This window comes from Crinia signifera, chromosome 7 (genome assembly GCF_055691185.1).
Source record: "Crinia signifera chromosome 7, ASM5569118v1, whole genome shotgun sequence".
Taxonomy (NCBI): Eukaryota; Metazoa; Chordata; class Amphibia; order Anura; family Myobatrachidae; genus Crinia; species Crinia signifera.
In genome coordinates, this window is record NC_139223.1 from 59717638 (window position 1) to 59736125 (window position 18488).

Below are 18488 nucleotides of genomic sequence, written 5' to 3' on the forward strand. Positions count from 1 at the left end.
AGAAAGGCATTATCGGGGCTAAACGTTGCTATAAGCTAAAGATAGAGGAGCATTTGCTAAGATCTGACCCTTGCTGAATGTGGCAAGGCATCCAGGTTATAAACAACTACAAGGCTGATAAAGCTAGTTCAGCACTTTCTATGGATGTCTCTTCTCTAAACGAGCTGAACCATTTCTATGCACGGTTCAATAGAGACAATAGTGAAAGGGTGACTAGACTGCCTTCCAGAGGCCAACCTCTCATATTAACATCTGCAGAGGTCCTAGCTGGATTGAGCCAAATTATTGCAAATAAGTCGGCCAGGCCAGATGGTATACCAGGACGGGTACTGAAGGCATGTGCTGAGCAGTTGTCAGGAGTCTTTACGGATATCTTTAATCTGTCCCTATCTGAGTCGATTGTCCCTACATGTTTTACAAGTACTACTATTATACCGGTGCCAAAAAATTCCAGGCCGATGAATTTGATTGATTATCGCCCTGTGGCTCTCACACCGATAATCATGAAATGTTTTGAATGGTTGGTGTTGGTACATCTAAAGCAGGGCTGGGCAACACCGGCCCTCCAGATGTTAATGTACTACACATCCCAGGATGCTTTGCATTAGTTTTGCTATGTGGCCATGCTGAAACTGATGCAAGGCATGCTGGGATGTGTAGTTCATCAACATCTGGAGGGCCGGTGTTGCCCAGCCCTGATCTAAAGGCTGGTCTTTCACCGACCTTGGATCCATTTCAGTTTGCTTATTGCAGCAATAGAAGCATTGATGACGCAGTCTCTTTGCTGATGCATTCTGTATTGTCACATCTGGATAAAAATAATACGTATGTCTGACTGATGTTTGTCGACTTCAGTTCAGCGTTCAATACGGTGATACCAGCTAAATTAGTTTCCAAACTTCTGGACCTGGTTATTGATAGTTCTATGTGTAACTGGATTAGGGACTTTTTGAGTGACAGGCCACAAGTGGTTAGAGCAGGGAATGACAGTTCAGGCTTGGTTACATTGAATACAGGGGTACTGCATGGTTGTGTATTGAGCCAGTTCCTTTATTCTATTTGTACATCTGACTGCAAACCGGTTCATAATTCCAGTATTATTATTAAGTTTGCAGACGATACAATGGTAATAGGCTTCATTAATAATGATGAGATGGCATATATGGAAGAGATACAGCATTTGGCTGAGTGGTGTAGTGCCAACAATCTCTTTCTTAATGCCAGTAAGACGAAAGAGATTGTTGTGGATTTTCATAGAAAAAACCTAGCCTGGGTCTGCCGGTACAGATTAGTGGGACAAATGTTGATCGTGTCCCTACTTTTATATTCTTAGGTACTTATATTTCTGAAGACCTAGCAGGGTCAATAAATACTAAATGTCTTGTAAAGAAGGCTCATCAATGCCTTTATTTTCTTAGGATATTGAAGAGACAACAATTGCCATTATGTATTTTGTTAAACTTTTATCGCTTTCAAAGCATTGTGACTAGTTGTAGCTCTGTTTGGTATGGGAACTGTACCTCTGTGGAGCGGAAGTCCATCAAGAGGGTAATTAAATTGGCACAACGGATAATAGGTACTTCTCTCCCAGCCGCTGATGATATCCAGAGGAAGCGCTGTTTGCATAGGGCGCATAATATCATAAAGGATAGGACTCATCCGGCCAATGGATTGTTTGTGTTACTACATTCAGGTAGGCGTTTTAGTTGTATGAGGAGTAGGACCAATAGGATGAGGAAGTTTTTTTTCCTAGGGCGATTTTAGAATTAAATACTACTTTGGGTTAAGGAGGGAGGGTAAATGGGATCTAGGTTTTATTGTTGTTTACTGTATCTTGGATCATTCAGGTTTTATAGCTGTTTACCAGTGGCGTAGCTACGTTTTGGGCGCCCCCCCGCCGTTAGGGGGGGGGCGCCCCCCCCCCCACCGTCGCCTCCCCGCCGAGCACCCCTACCCCGCCCCGCCGAGCACCCCTATCCCGCCGCCCATGCAAACCCCCCCTCAACCCCCCACAGCCTTACCTATCGCGCTTGTCCCGGCGGCTCCGTTCTTCTGCTGAGGACCACCAGAAAATGGCCGCCCCCATACAGCAGACAGTTTCAGAGAACTGTGTGCTATATGGGGGCGGCCATTTTGTGGTGGTCCTCAGTAGAAGAACGGAGCTGCCGGGACCAGCGCGATAGGTAAGTCTGCGGGTGATTGAGGGGGGGTTTAACTATAGCACCGCAGCCCCCGGCGCCCCCACATGCATAACTATATGCGGTGCTATAGTTACGCCGCTGCTGTTTACTGTATTTTGGTTGGATGCAAAACTTGAATTTTGTTACCCTAGTTTTTAGGGTGATGACAATAAAGTTGAATCTAATCTAATGTTTGCCTCCTGAGCCGGTGTTTTTGCTGGGAAAGAAGTAGTCCAGTTCACCGATGGCCGTGGTGGTGGTGGTGTTTGTGTATTTTATTGTCTCCTTTTGTATGTGATTATATGACATGCATTGATATGTATCTTTTAATTGTCATGTTCACGCCTTTGGTCTGGACAAATCCAATCGGTCACTGTTTTCTGTCTTAAGTTCCGATCTGTCCGTCACCAGCCACGCCCTCTGACTAAGGTTTTACGAAATGCGTTAGGGTGGGGCTTGGTGACGCCAGTTTGCTGTGTGCCGGGCTCCCCTTGCCACCTCTGTTCCTGTCAGGACCCCCGACACACCGTGTCCTGCTGCTGTATGTCCGGCAGTTGATTGTGAGTGTCCGCAGTGCCCCATAAAAGGTTGCTTTTATTGCAACTTGCGGTAACCAACCCACAGCTGTTTTATTCCCGGTACGAGTACATATTGGCCGCACCGGAGCATTTGTGTTCTTATTAAAACGCTCCTCTTTTGTTTTATTGCTACAGATATATATATATATATATATATATATACACACATAGCTGTGCGGCCCGGCACTCACTCCCTGCGATCATCCGCTCCGGTGCCTGTCTTGTAATGGATGCAGACAGAGAGAAGGAGACTGGCACTCGTGGGTCTTGAAAAAATTCTGTATTTCAAATGGAAAACCAACCAACGTTTCGGGGCAGCGCCCCTTTGTCAAGGTGTACAGAATTTTTTCAAGACCCACAAGTGCCAGTCTCCTTCTCTCTGTCCATATATATATATATATATATATATATATATATATATAGATGGGCGTGGGGGCGGCGGCACTCGGAAATAAGACACAGCAGGCAGTTGAATTCCTGACGTTTCGAGACCTCTAGGTCCCTTTATCATCTATATATATATATATATATATATATACTGTAGATAGAAGAAATATGAAGCCAGCACATCCAGGAAGCGTTTTCAATGCAAATTTTTATGTAGGAAAAGTCCAAGCAAAATGACAAGAGGTATCCATGGAATACAGGCAATACATCCAATGTAAAAGGGTACTTAATTCAAAAGGCTGTTACATCATGGAGATCCTCAGGCAGTTCATTCATGCCCTGATCGATGCCATCATCAAACTAGGATTGGGCAACAATTGGTTGGATGAGGCCACTGCGGCATTTCTAACACAATCTCACCCTCGTACTCCGATTTTATATATTTTGCCAAAAATACATAAAGCATTAACCAAACCACCGGGTCGACCGATTGTGTCGTCTTGTGGCTCAATCTGTCAACCGCTCTCTCAATACATAGACTTCTGTCTTCAGCCTATAGTACAAAACACCGCATATTATCTACAGGATACGACAGATTTTATTCTAAAACTGAAACAATTGGGTACCCTACCCACCAATGCGTTACTTGTAACGCTAGATGTGTCAAGTCTGTACACTAATATAGTACACAGAGAAGGATTAGATGCAGTCAGGGGCTTGGTCTCCTCCAGTCCACACTATACAGGTCCTAATGTGAATTTTCTTATGTTACTGATTGAAATTGTTTTAACTAAAAATTATTTTCTTTTTGAAAATTCTTTTTATTTGCAATTACAGGGCACGGCGATGGGGTCTAACATGGCCCCATCGTACGCCAATCTTTTCATGCACATGTATGAAAATCAGTACATTATGTCCAATTCCATTTTTTCTTCAAGTATATTTTTTTATGTCAGATACATTGACGACCTGTTTATGGTGTGGACTGGAGGTGCCCAACTACTGACTGAGTTCATTGATTATCTGAATGCTTTGCCTACTACTATTCGTTTCACTATGGCATTTAGTGAAGTGCAGATTAGTTTTTTGGATGTTAATGTTGTTGTTTCGAATGGCATTTTTCTCACCAGGGTGTACCGGAAGCCCACTGACAAAAATACATTGTTGGCAGCTGACAATTTTCATCCCATGCCGCTCAAACATGGGTTACCACTGTCTCAATTATTGAGAGTGAGACGTATCACCTCCAATGATGAAGAACTGTCAGCAGACCTAACAATGATGGGCAAGAAATTTACAGATAGGGGGTATCCACAACATGAAATTGAAGATGCCATCTCACATTGTTTGGCTCTACCCCAATCTCAGGCATTAACTCCCACTAGTAAGAGAAATGATCAGAATAGATTAACTTTTATTAGTACATACTCTATAGCGTCCAAAAAGATTCGAGAGGTGATACTGCAGCATTGGCATATTTTGCAGATGGACAACATCATGGGACAATATTGCCAAAGTGCTCCCATGTTTTGTTATAAGAGAAGTAAAAATGTAAAGGATGTTATAGCTAAATCTGATTTATTGCCAATTCAGACGCGTACATGGTTAACCCCCAAAAATGGAAGCTTTAAATGTACTAAGTGTATAAATTGCCAATTTCTGATTGTCACTAAGTCTTTTCATGATCCGCGTTCAATGGTGTCTTATCCCATTAGATATCATTTAGACTGTGACAGTCGTTATGTAGTGTATGCCATTATCTGTACCTGTAATAAGATCTACATTGGTAAGACCATCCGGACACTAAAGGAGAGGATAGCCATGCACCGCTCATCTCTAAAAAAGGTTCTCACTATCATTGATGCCACCACTCCACCTGTGGCCAAACATTTTTTTGAGCAAAAGCATACAATGAAAGATTTTCGTTTCCTTCCAATTGATCACATCCCCCCTTTGAGGAGAGGGGGTGATAGAGGTACCCTTTTGCTACAAAGGGAAAGTTATTGGATTCATCAACTTGACTGTATCTCCCCTAAAGGACTAAATGAGGAGCATTCCTTTCACTGCTTTTTATGAAATTTATTCACATTTTTTCTATTTTTTCATTTTTTCTTCTATACTGTATATTCATGATTTGTATTGACCTTGCAAATTGTATTGAAGTGTATGTTGTTTATTTTTTGGCTATAATTATGCTGATATTGTCTGCCTGTCATATGAGGAGTGGGAGCAGATATAGTGTGCCATAAGATGTCCCTATGTTATTGAGCATGACCGCAGTGGTATTGGATTACAATTCCAGATCCATTGTGTTTTTGTCCGCTGCTCCTCTTATCTGAGTGACGCTGCAATGGCGATGGGGTCGGTTCTGATTAGATTCGGTCCGTGCTCCTTCCCCGCAGCAGACATTACTCTTTCCCCATATTGTTATGACAGTCTCCATGCCAACGCGCGTCCGTAGTGGGGGTAGTTCCCTACCAGACGTAAGCTTGCGTGTGATGACGTCATCAATGGTGAGCCTAATGCGGAAGCTTAAGACGCGTGCAGTGAACGGCGTCTGCTGTAATCCTGCACGGCGCCAGCATCACGCTAACAGAGGCTCCATGTTTCCTACATTGGCTCACACTGCCGTGCTCCCGCCCTCGATGTTCAGGTAGGCAGGTGTTGGCATTTTTCTGCTAATTATGTACGGCATATATACCAGGTCAGCCAGACAGTTCATTCATGCTCCTGAGGATGGTGAGAGACTACCGAAACGGCCGTACGAAAAATAAAATATAATGCAGGGCATGAATGAACTGCCTGAGGATCTCCATGATGTAAAAGCCTTTTGAATTAAGTACCCTTTTACATTGGATGTATTGCCTGTATTCCATGGATACCTCTTGTCATTTTGCTTGGACTTTTCCTACATAAAAATTTGCATTGAAAACGCTTCCTGGATGTGCTGGCTTCATATTTCTTCTATCTACCATTTATCTACGTGGCTACAGCACTTCGCCGCTGAATTCCAAAAGGTGTGCAACTCTGTTCTACCTCCACTATATATATACTGTATATATCCTGGTCCTGGTAACATTTGCTGCCTATAGCAGTTATAGGGAGTTATTCAGATCCGATCGGTGCTATGCATAATTGCAGAGCCCTGCGATCAGATAGCCACCTCCCCCCACCAGAGAAAAAAGCTCAGTCCCCACCCTCAAAACAATGTTGTACTTTAAAATGTCAATCACATATCTAGTCATTGTTGCTTCTCACGAAGGAGGCTGTGTATAACTTGAAACTCATTTAATATAATTTATTATTTGTCTTTTAATCAATACTGGCTGAGTATTGGTGTATTTGATTTGCATATTTTGCTACATAATAAAAATACAAATATTACACTTATCAACACACATTAATAGAGTTTTGGGGTAAATTTGTGGTGCCGATTCTGAGTATGGCATCAGTTTTGCTAAATTGGCTCCCCATTTTTCAGATTTCAGAGAAACAAGAAAAACACAATAGACAACATGAACCATTCAACTGATCACTTATATACAGAGGAAGAATTTTCTAGAAGGATCATGGAGAGAACACCTGGAATATTTGGTGTCTGTCAGAAATTGTGTTGCACCTCCACATCTGCGACCGCATACCTTACCCGCATGCTGGTGCATCCTGCGCCGCAAATCCCTGTACTCTGCTGCCCCCAAGTGTTCTCCATGGCAAGATGTGCATTAGGGCGGAGTGAAAAAACTGAAATTGAGAAATTCGAATGGTTCATTAATATACTTTAGCATAGGAAAAGAGAGTACGAGCTTGTCCTAGTGCAAAGTGACTGACTTTGGTGGGAGAAAAAATCCCTAATAATTGACCCATTTTCATGGTCACAATTGTGAATATTGTGTGTTTTCTCCTGAACGTGTTTATAATAGAAGAAGCACAAATACTCTAAATGGAATTTCGGTGACACTGTGTGAAATATAACACTGCATAATAGCCCTTAATCAGAGCTGATCCCAGTACAAATTTGTTCTCAAAATGGGCAAAACAAATGCTGCATTGCAGGTGGGGCAGATGTAACGTACTGAGAGAGTTAAATTTGGGTGGGGTGTGTTGAAACTGAAATCTAAATTACAGTGTAAAAATAATGCAGCAGGTATTTACCTTGCACAGAAACAAAATGACTCACACAAATCTAAAGGTGGCCATACATCTACAGATCGATTGTCAGATTGGGCCGGTTGGAACAAACAGCTGGTAATATCTGATTGACAGTTTTTCAGCATTTCAAAGCAAATGGTCAACTGTCATTTGCTCTCATCTTTTACCAGGATTTTGTTCCAACCAGACAGATTGGACAATAAATCTGTAGATGTATGGCCACCTTAAATCTCTCTGCACATGTTACATCTGCCCCACCTGCAGTCCAGCATTTTTTTGCCCATTTTGAGAATAAATTTGTACTGCGATCAGGTCTGATTAAGGGGCCATTATGCAGTGTTATATTTCACACAGTGTCACTGAAATACATGACATTGGATTTATGCTGCTCTCTTTACAGTGCATATACAAAGATAGACAATCCTGTGTACATAAATAAGAAATAACTGTTGCAGTCTGTTATTGAAAAACAGTAACTGTTACAATAAGTATTACAAGTAAGTGTAAACTGTCTAATGTATCATTTTACATATCACTTCTGTTTATTGACAGAAAAACAGTGTTGCATCCCCTATGCTGGGAACATGAATGGGCTGCATTACAGCATATAGTTATGCCAAAGATAAGCCAATATATTAACTGTTAAATACGTTGAAGTGTATTATGATGTAATAAATTGTAAGCTTGCAGCAGGGCCCTCTAACCCCCAAGTCTGTCTGTCATTACCCAGTTTGTTTTATCACTGTCTACTATTGTAAAGCGCAACGGAATCTGCTGAGCTATATAAGAAACTGTAAATAAATAAATAAACAAATACATCTAATGTTTAGGGGAAAAAAAACAAGAACATTGATTAAAAAATAACAGGTTAATCATTCTATGAGTGGTGTCCAGCAGTACATATATGCCAATCACTGTGTTCATTTCTAGGCAGCAGGGCCGTCTTAACAGCAGTGTGGGCACCTGGGCAAAGCAATGCACTGGGGCCCTTACCCATTCTCCCCTCCTAGGGGTGGGGGGTGCTATCACCAGCAGCTTTGATGTCCCACGGGTGGCAGGGGGTGCTCTATCTTCCATTCAACATGTAGGACCTGGAGCAGTAATTTGTGATAATTACTCCTTTACTGCACAGGTGGTGGGAGGGAGAACACTAACGTGTGGAAGGGGGCACTGAGCTGAGTGAAGGGTCCCTTGTAAATGACTTCCAGGGAGGTAGGGGGTGTTTTATACGCAGGGGAGGGATGGATAATGGAGTGGGCTTAATATTCGTCATTTTCCGGTAGAAGGGCAGCTTGTTTGACTGCAGATATCGCCATTATCTGGAAATAGATTTCTTAGCCTAGGATAAAAACCTAGAGTCCCAACTTTCAGGAGGTGCTGGGGACTTGGGGATCCGAGATTAGGAGCCAGAGCAATCCATTGACAAAAATATAAAACTACACCAGACGTTTGGAGCTGGAGCAGGGACCTGCTGCTGGAAGGCTGATCTCTGGTTCTGGGCATGATAGAGATAAGCCACTAGTGTCAGAGAGAACCTGAGAAATATGACTGGAAATTGTAATTAACAGGTCGGATATGGACTGCTGCTTTGAAGTTGGATATCTGCAGTTCCCCAGGGCCGATTATCAAAATTCTGGTATCCCTGGAAAAAGGGGATCATCAGCTATCAACATAGAGTCCTTATACGCCTGGGGCCCCTGGGCAAGTGCCCATTAAGCCCATACAAAAAGACGGCCCTGCTAGGCAGGATTGATCAGCAATACTTATTATAGCATAATGCACTTTAATGTATTTAACTGTTAATATATTGGCTTATCCTTGGCATAATTATATGCTGCATTGCAGCTGCAGGTGGGGCAGATGTAACGTGCAGAGGGAGTTAATGTGGCCATACATCTACAGATTTATTTTCCGATCTGTCTGTTTGGAACAAAATACTGGTAATGGATGAGAGCACTTTGCTTTGAAATGCTGGAAAACTGCCAAAAACTGTCATTCAGATATTACCAGGTATTTGTTCCAACCAGCCAGATCTGACAATCGATCTGTAGATGTATGGCCACCTTTAGATTTGTGTTGAGTTATTTTGTTTCTGTGCAGGGTAAATACCTGCTGCATTATTTTTACACTGCAATTTAGATTTCAGTTTCAACACACCCCACCCAAATTTAACTCTCTAAGCACGTTACATCTGCCCCACCTGCAATGCAGCATTTGTTTTGCCCATTTTGAGAACAAATTTGTACTGCGATCAGGTCTGATTAAGGGCTATTATGCAGTGTTATATTTCACACAGTGTCACTGAAATTCCATTTAGAGTATTTGTGCTTCTTCTATTATAAACACGTTCAGGAGAAAACACACAATATTCACAATTGTGACCATGAAAATGGGTCAATTATTAGGGATTTTTTCTCCCACCAAAGTCAGTCACTTTGCACTAGGACAAGCTCGTACTGTTTTTTACTATGCTAAAGTATATTAATGAACCACTCTAAGACATCCGGACATAATTATAACTAGATTGGAGCATCTTCATAGGTTTCATTATTTTCACCTAAAAAGTGAAACTTCAGGCCTCTTGCCAGAACAGAAGATGTTGTCTCAAAATGCTTTTGCACGTTTCTTATTCAGGTCAAGTCACAACTTTCCCACACTAGCCGATTTTGAATTTCTCAATTTCAGTTTTTTCACTCCGCCCTAATGTGCATGGCGCTTCCCTGGGGCCTAGATAGAGCCCCACACTGATCCCAAGATGGTCCCTCCTTGATCACATGGTCCTGTGCACTGGACCATGTGATCAAGGTGTGCACAGGTACTTCCTGGAGTTACAGTAATTGATGCTGCGACTTGCAGCTAATCACAGACAGGCAGGGGGAATATAGGTGAGGCCTCTGGCGGTTCCTCCTTGCATTGAACAACTTGTCTGAATCCTGAGTACCTCCAGCTATTAACATCTACAGCTCCCATGGAAAGAGGTCAGAGCATTCCAGCATCCCATCAGCAGAGATTATTACTGGCTTCTATAGCCACTTACCACCTTCGACTCCTTAGTTGACACAGGCATCAGCTCCACAAACTCCACTGTCTGTCCATGGCTCCCAGGCTGTCAACATCCCGTGTTGGCTCCCAGGCCATTGACTATCCTCTTGGCTCCCAGGCCATCGTTGACCATCTTGGCTCCCAGACCGCCGACAACCCTCTCAGCTCCCAAGCCACCGAAAACCCAACTCTGCTCCCAGGCCATCGATAACCTTCCCGGCTCCCAGGCCGTTCACATCCCTCCGGCTCCCAGGCCATTGGCTCCCAGGCCATTGACCAGCATCTCTGGCTCCTAGGCTGTCGACACTTCTCTCCGGCTCCCAGGCCAACACACTCCATTCACTCAAACTGCCACCGTCGATAGTTTCCTAGATCATCCAGTCCAAGCCCAGAGTACCACAGTCTCAAGTACAATAGCACTCCTCACTTAGCATCTCTGAGTGATTGACCAGTTAGGTGTGGGAACTTGGTCAGAGGGCCGCAACCTCGCCACGGAATGCAACAGATTCCAAACCTCCTTGCGGGGGTCCCTGGTGAAAACCATTGGTGGTGTTAGACTCCGCACCTCTGATTAGAGTCTCGTCAACTCCCCCACTTAGCTGTGTCCACAGTGCCCGGTGTTATATGAACTGCCCATACTTGAGACACCCCCATGTTCCAGTACCCTGATTCTACCACTTGCTCTCTGCTTCCACATCCGGGGACACCAGATTCCCTAGCAATAACAGTGTCTCGCCTTCTGTAATGTTCCAGTAGATTCCCATATACGCGCGTTTTGGCTTCGTTTTCTATTAATTTATTATCTATTATCTCAAGAAATAGAGCTAATTAATTTTTGAACTCAATGTCCCCTAATTACACTACAATTGTTCAAATTTCTTTAGCAGACAAACAACATTTTTGCAAAGAGTGGGTGAGTATTTGTCTCAGATGCCAACCTACCAAATGAAATGATCTGTTATACAAATATAAAAATAATGAAGAATACTTTTATCAGTGCCAGGCAGGGACTGATGTGAATGTCCAAATATTCTCTGTAAAGCGCTGCGGAATATGTGTGCGCTATATAAGAAATTGTTAATAAATAAATAATACAGTGGCTTTGTTTATCCTTAGCTGAACTCCTCATATACGTCTCTCCTCCACCCTATCTTCATACCCAACGCTATTAATTATAGAATGTCTCCCTGCCCAGATACGGCTCTCAGCCAAGACATCATATAATAATGATGTAATAATGATGTAAACATCCATTAGCATGGTGAGACTAATTATATGAGCATAACCTGCCCCGGGCTCAAAGAGCCGGTCCTGGTTTAAAAAAATCACAGGAACAAACAAGTTGGGGTTCCCTAGATTTTATAAAACCAGCACCAGGCTCAAGGGCCGGTCCTGGTTATGCTCAGGAGCGGGGACCCACGCCGTTTTTTTATTTTTTATTTATTTGTAACCCTCTTTTTGGACAGAACCATGCAGATCACAATGATCTGTGAATGGTTCTGTCAAATTCGCCAGCCAGAACCTGGTCTAATTTTTTGTCAATTTTTGGTAACCTTTACCAAAAATCGCACCCTATTACATGTGCGTGTTAGATGATTTCCAATGGGAAAACATCTGGATGCGAATTGAAGTGTGACTAAAAATTGCCACTTCAAAATGTGTGATTTCACAGCAAAAAGTGCAATTTTTTTTGCACTTATATAAGAAATTGTTAATAAATAAATAATACAGTGACTTTGTTTATCCTTAGCTGAACTCCTCATACACGTCTCTCCTTCACCCTATCTTCATACCCAACGCTATTAATTATAGAATGTCTCCCTGCCCAGATACGGCTCTCAGCCAAGACATCATATAATAATGATGTAATAATGATGTAAACATCCATTAGCATGGTGAGACTAATTATATGAGATTTTGTCAGAGGTACTTCAAACCCACAGGATAGCTAGAACAATTGGGACATTAAAAATCATTAAATAGTACAGTTAAATATTAATATTAATGTTATTTTTATTAAACTTTTTGCTTAAATAAACACCCTTAATGTTATGGTGAGTTCTGAGGATTAGTGCTTTTTGTTTATTAGATTCCGATACCTTCGGATTTAAATGCGGTAATCCGCGGGTCTCAGGGGAGGGGGCGGAGATAAAATGTCCACAATCGCGTCATTTTAGCCCCGCCCCCTCCACGGAGATCCGTGAATTGGGGTTTTACCATCCTGGGGGCGTGGCTTAATGATGTAAAGCTCAAGCCCCGCAACCCGAACTGCACCTCGAAGTCTCCTCTCCGGGCTTCTCCTGGAGAGGAGACAGAAAAAGTCGGCAACCCTGGTCTTTTTGTGATCACATTATCTCATGCAGCCGGTTTTAACTTATTATATATTGTATTATGGGCCTGATTCTGATTTAATGCACACAAGACTGGATTCAGAATCAGAATCGTAAGTAACAGATTTAAAATGTAACACTTTTCGCATGATTTATCAGCCCGTTGCATGGAACTTGTAGAAAAGGACAAAATAACACTAGTGTGTGGGGGCCTTAAGACATTGAGGGCGAAATGTAATATTTTTTCGTAAGAAAAAAATCGCACCAAATCGCACATAAAAAAATCAAATTTTTTGCAGCGAATTCGCATATGTAATGAGATGCGAATTTGCGGCAAAAAAGTGCGATATGGTGCAATTTCAGTCGATTTTTACTCATAAAAATGTGCGCGTTTTCAGTCATGAAAATGTGCACATTTTAAAACATGCTATTTTGTGTAAAAAAAAAAAACAGGGGAAAAAATGGCGTGGAGTCCCCCCTCCTGAGCATAACCTTCCCCGGGCTCAAAGAGCCGTCCTGGTTTAAAAAAATCACAGGAACAAACAAGTTGGGGTTTCCTGGATTTTATAAAACCAGCACCAGGCTCAAGGGCCGGTCCTGGTTATGCTCAGGAGCGGAGACCCCACACCGTTTTTTTATTTTTTTATTTATTTTTAACCCTCTTTTTGGACAGAACCATGCAGATCACAATGATCTGTGAATGGTTCTGTCAAATTCGCCAGCCAGAACCTGGTCTAATTTTTTGGCGATTTTTGGTAACCTTTACCAAAAATCGCACCCTATTACATGTGCGTGTTAGATGATTTCCAATGGGAAAACATCTGGATGCGAATTGAAGTGTGACTAAAAATCGCCACTTCAAAATGTGTGATTTCGCAGCAAAAAGTGCAATTTTTTTTGCCGCAAATCGCACCCTATAAAATACGCTATTTGCAAAAAATTGCAAAAAAAAAAATGCACCCTTTTACATTTCACCCCAGGTATGCGATCTGGTTAACAGATCACAGCAACTTTTATAACATGTAACATGTGCAGTTAGAGTTAGATTTGGGTGTAAATACTGGTTGATTTATTTTTATACTGCAACATAAATATCACTTTGAAGTACTCTCAATGTAACTCTCTCTGTACATGTTACATCAGCCCCACCGGCAGTGCACATGGTTTTGTCCATTAGAGAGAGAATTTGTTTTTGCAAGTGAACCAGAATCAGGGCCTGTGTGTATTATGTTTACTGATTATGTATAATTTACCACAGCTAATGTCTAAGGCACCCAAAGCATAATAGGCGATAAGCACCTGTCAGAGCAATGATAACATATGGTGTCAGGAAATTATCCCGGATTCCATGTGGTATCGCACAACTAAGGCACATAATAAGGGATATAACTGGAAATCCCGATAATGAAGAAGTCTTCCCCATGATGAAGTCTATTAATTACATGCAGGGGCTGGCTGACAACTTTTAGCCAGTAGAGAGAAAAGGCACCGAAAAGGGGGTGTGGTTGCTCAGAAGGGGGCGTGTCATTAAGCTAACTGGAGCTGTGCGCTGACAGAGGGTTGATAGGGTGTTAGGTGACCAGAGGTGAGGTTACCAAGGGTTAGGTGAGACGGGGCAAAGGGATGGTGAGGTGGCGGGGGGGGGGGGAATGGAGGGTGAGTTGATGGGGGAAGAAGGGTTGGAGGTGATAGGGGGCAAGAAGGAGTGAGATGATGGGGGTGATGTTGTGAGGTGAGGGGAAAGAGGAGTGGGTGGGGCAATTTTTCTGACCAGCATCAGTGGGTCTCCTGGCCCAGCAGTTTGGAACCTGCTCCTTGGCCGCTGTTCAGCAGCGCTTCCCGGCCGCTGCTTGTGTCTTAATCCTTGGCACTCTCTCGGCCGCTGCTCAGCATTCTCTCCCGGCCAGTGGCTGCTGCTCGGCATTATCTCCCCGGAGCTGCTTGGCACCCTCTCCCGGCCACGTGACTGCTGCGGCTGCTGAACTGTTGACGGGTCTCAGCCACAATACGCACTGGACCACCAGGGCATTTTAAAGTGGCCAAAAACACTAGGAAACAGAGTGGCCCAGGGGGAACATGACACCCTGCCCCCCGGCCCAGCCCACCACTGATTACATGAAATGTATTGGTAATGTAGTGCTGTCCCTGTAAATCTCCCATGGACAGTTAAGCTCTCTTTTTATGTTTTCTTCTGTGCTACTTACTATTTTATAGATAAATCACTGTGAAATACATATTGGGGTACGAGTTGCCATTCCGGTGCGGTTTTAATGCTGAAAACAGCACCCAAATTAACCCTAACTGGCACCCTTCGCAGGGCCGAATTCACTAAAAATTGCTCGCAACCCATTGAGGTGCGAGCACTTTTCAGCGAATTCGGCCCGCCGTAAAGTGTGCCCGGTGTCGTGATGATTCACAACTCGTGAAACATACGCACCCTTTGGGGTCCCCATTGAATTTTAAACCTTTTTAACCTGTGGTAGTTTTACGTTACAGTGAATAAATTATCCCTTAGTTTGGTTATCAGTTTTGAAGGTTTTTTTCTTTAGTACATTGAGATTTAATCTACCAGTGCACACTATGGGCCTGATTCAGACCTGCTCCCTAAGCAGCGTTCTTTTGCTGCCTAGCAAGCGGGTAAGTGCCACTCACCATTCCGCTGAACATAATTCAGACCTGGGGGTTGATTGTAATCATCACACTCCCCTGCATGTTCAGGCAGGGGAGCGATGGTAAGCAACTGCGCATGCACATATACTTTAATGCACATGTGCAGCCGCTTGGTGCGAGCGGGCGTGGCAATTTGCTTGTTCGCCATCCGGTTCGCAGTGTGGGGGCGGGAGGTGGCACCAACGGTCTGTGCCCATGAGTATGCTCATCGTTTCATGGGCGTTCCCATGAACACGCTGGGTGTTCCCATGTAAACGGTGCTGGGAGGAGGGTGCGAGGGGCAGGCAGCTGACATCCGCTGGGAGCCTGCAGATCTAAGACACCAGAGAGGTGTCTCACATCTGTGCACGCCTGCAATATCATTCGATGGTCATGCAAAGCTGTGAATTTCGCAGCTTTGTGTGTGAACAGAATGACTTCCCTGATGTCAAAGAACCCCTTTTTCTCAAAGGAACAAAAGAGAGTTAGACTTGAGGGAGGTGTGTTCAAAAGTGAAATCTAAATTGCTGTGTAAAAATAAAGCAGACGGTATTTAGGGACACCTTGATAAAGCTCTGCTAAAGAGCGAAACACGTTGGTCACTCCTACTTTGCAAAACCATCACCATCCATCCAGGGCCACTGGAGGGCGGCAGTTGGGAGCAGGACCCCACACCTGGATGGAGGTGAGTAGCCCGCCCCCCCCCCCCCCCCCCCCGGTGTAGCTCCTCGGCGGCCGCCGCATCACACACACCCCCGTGGAGGGACGTGAGGGGACGCGGAATACATGTAAAGTAATCCGTGTCCCCTCGCCACGCTTCGGGCTCGGTGGCTCGCTGCGCTCGCCACACTATATAAAATCAAGTCCACGCCGACGTGGATAGTGGGGGTATGAAAAGGTCGGAGGACGCGTTCCGCCGCCCCTCGCCGCGCTGGCTGCGTTCGCCACGCTTCGGGCTGGTGTGGATAGTGGGGGTATTTTAGGAACACATTCAAACCAGCCATATCATACATCTGAGACAGTAATGACGACATGTGTTAACAAAGAACTGTAACTTTTACTGAAATATATGAAAAAGAATGATAAAGATAATAATAATAATGATTCAATAACAATAAAGATAAGAAAGATAAAAGATACTATAATAAATCATGAATAATTTACAATAAAAAAGATAATAATTAAAACATCAGTCCTCTTTAGGAAGGAGGGTCAGTGCGAAGAGGGCTCTTTTAAAAGGGTTCCCCGCACCCAATGTTTGCCTCCAAATAAATTCTTGGAGATATGACTGCAACATGTGGCGTGCTATACCCATCTGACGCTTGTTGCGCCACTTGCACGCTCCCCACATGCGCTCGATATTTTGCGTATGCACGCCTGTTGTAGGATCGACAAAATTGTACCTATGGTTCACTTGTGCATGGTAATACCCTGCACGTTGCAGTTCCTCTGTGGTGTAACCCCTCCAACAGTCACTATAATTAGTGGTGCCTGCCTCGATGTTGTCCACAGTCGCCGCCAGCACTGGCCCGTCTCACAGCAAATACCGCCAAAAACCCACTGCTGTGGGAGCATGCGGCCAACATTATATTTCCTGCGGACAAACATAAATTCATCGACCTCCACGATCTTCCCGGGCCCGCCAATCTGGCACTGCGGCTGCGCCAGAAGGTCACATGTGCAGGCCTCTCTCATCCATCTGTTATATAAGATGGAAGTCGACATATCCAGCTCATCCTGGCAAAACTGGATTGAGGTCAGCTCCTGGGCCCAGGCATAAATGAATCTCACCATGGTGACGAAAGACAAGCGGCACCCCGGGAACCAGTGCGCCGCTCACACGCTCACCTTCAATCTGCAGACTTTAACGTGGCAGCGCCACATGTTCTCTCAGACAGAAAGGGTGAGATTTAATAGGATGAGAGATTCAGAAAGTGAGAGATTTGGTAAGAAATCTCCAGTTTTTTTAAAGCGGCAATCATTTACACTGCAAAACCAGTTTGATTTTGACGTGTAAATGATTGCCGCTTTAAAAAAACTGTAGATTTCTTATCAAATCTCTCACTTTCTGAATCTCTCATCCTATTAAATCTCACCCAAAGCCTCATAGCGTGTCCGTTATCACACATCTGCGACACGGGAAGGATGTTGCGCCTTTGGGAAGGATGTTGCGACGACTGAGGCGGCATAAACAAATTCAGCGCAGATGCCATTTGAGCCAAAATAAGCAAATCACCAATAGAAATAAGCAAATAAGCAAGTACAACCCCAGACTACTCCATCCTGGACACTTCACCCAGCACTTTAATATACCATCTTTTGGATTCGGACCAGCCGCCCTCAGTGATTTTCTTGCCACCCTTCCAGCCTCCTTACCATCTCTGGACCACATCACCCATGTTTGGAGAATCTCATGCTGCAATGCAATTCAATTAGGAACATAATCTCCAGGTGACAACCACTGTGGTAACTATAAAATCCTATCACCCTCATATGGGGACTGTGTTACTTCATCTATCCAGAGTTTGATTTGGAACATTGGAGTTTATGTGGACATCATTGGCGGTGTACATAGGAACGGATCCTCCTCACTATGGCCCTTATTCTGATCGGTGCGGCCGGATCCGATTATGCGGCCAGGACCGTGCGTGCGAAACCCCGCCTTCCATACGGATCGCCAACTCCGTCCGTACGCGGTAATAAGCTGGCCGAACGGACCGCACGTGTATTTTTCACGGAATACGCCTCCTCCATCTCAGGGAACCTCCCCCATCACTCGATGGTCACAGACCATCGAATGCAGGACCGAGTGCTCCACCAGCTCCCGCAACCTCAGACCACACGGACATTTTTCCGTGCAAAAGCAGGGATCTGGGTGGGCAGCTGACATCCGGCGATGTCATATGTCCGCCCCCTACACGTGCGTCACGGCCGCATTACCATACGTACGCCCAGCGTTTGCATGGGAACGCCCATGAAACGCGGGGCGTATGCATATGGTAATGAGCCCAAATAGCCCTTCACGCCCCTCTCCACCCCCTGTTCGGAGTGTTCACATTTCATGCGGGATTTGGCCGTACGCCCCGCTCGCACATGCGCAGAGACGCCTCTGCACATGCGCAGACACAAAACATCGGCGGCACGAACGCACGAGGATATTACCGCACCGACCA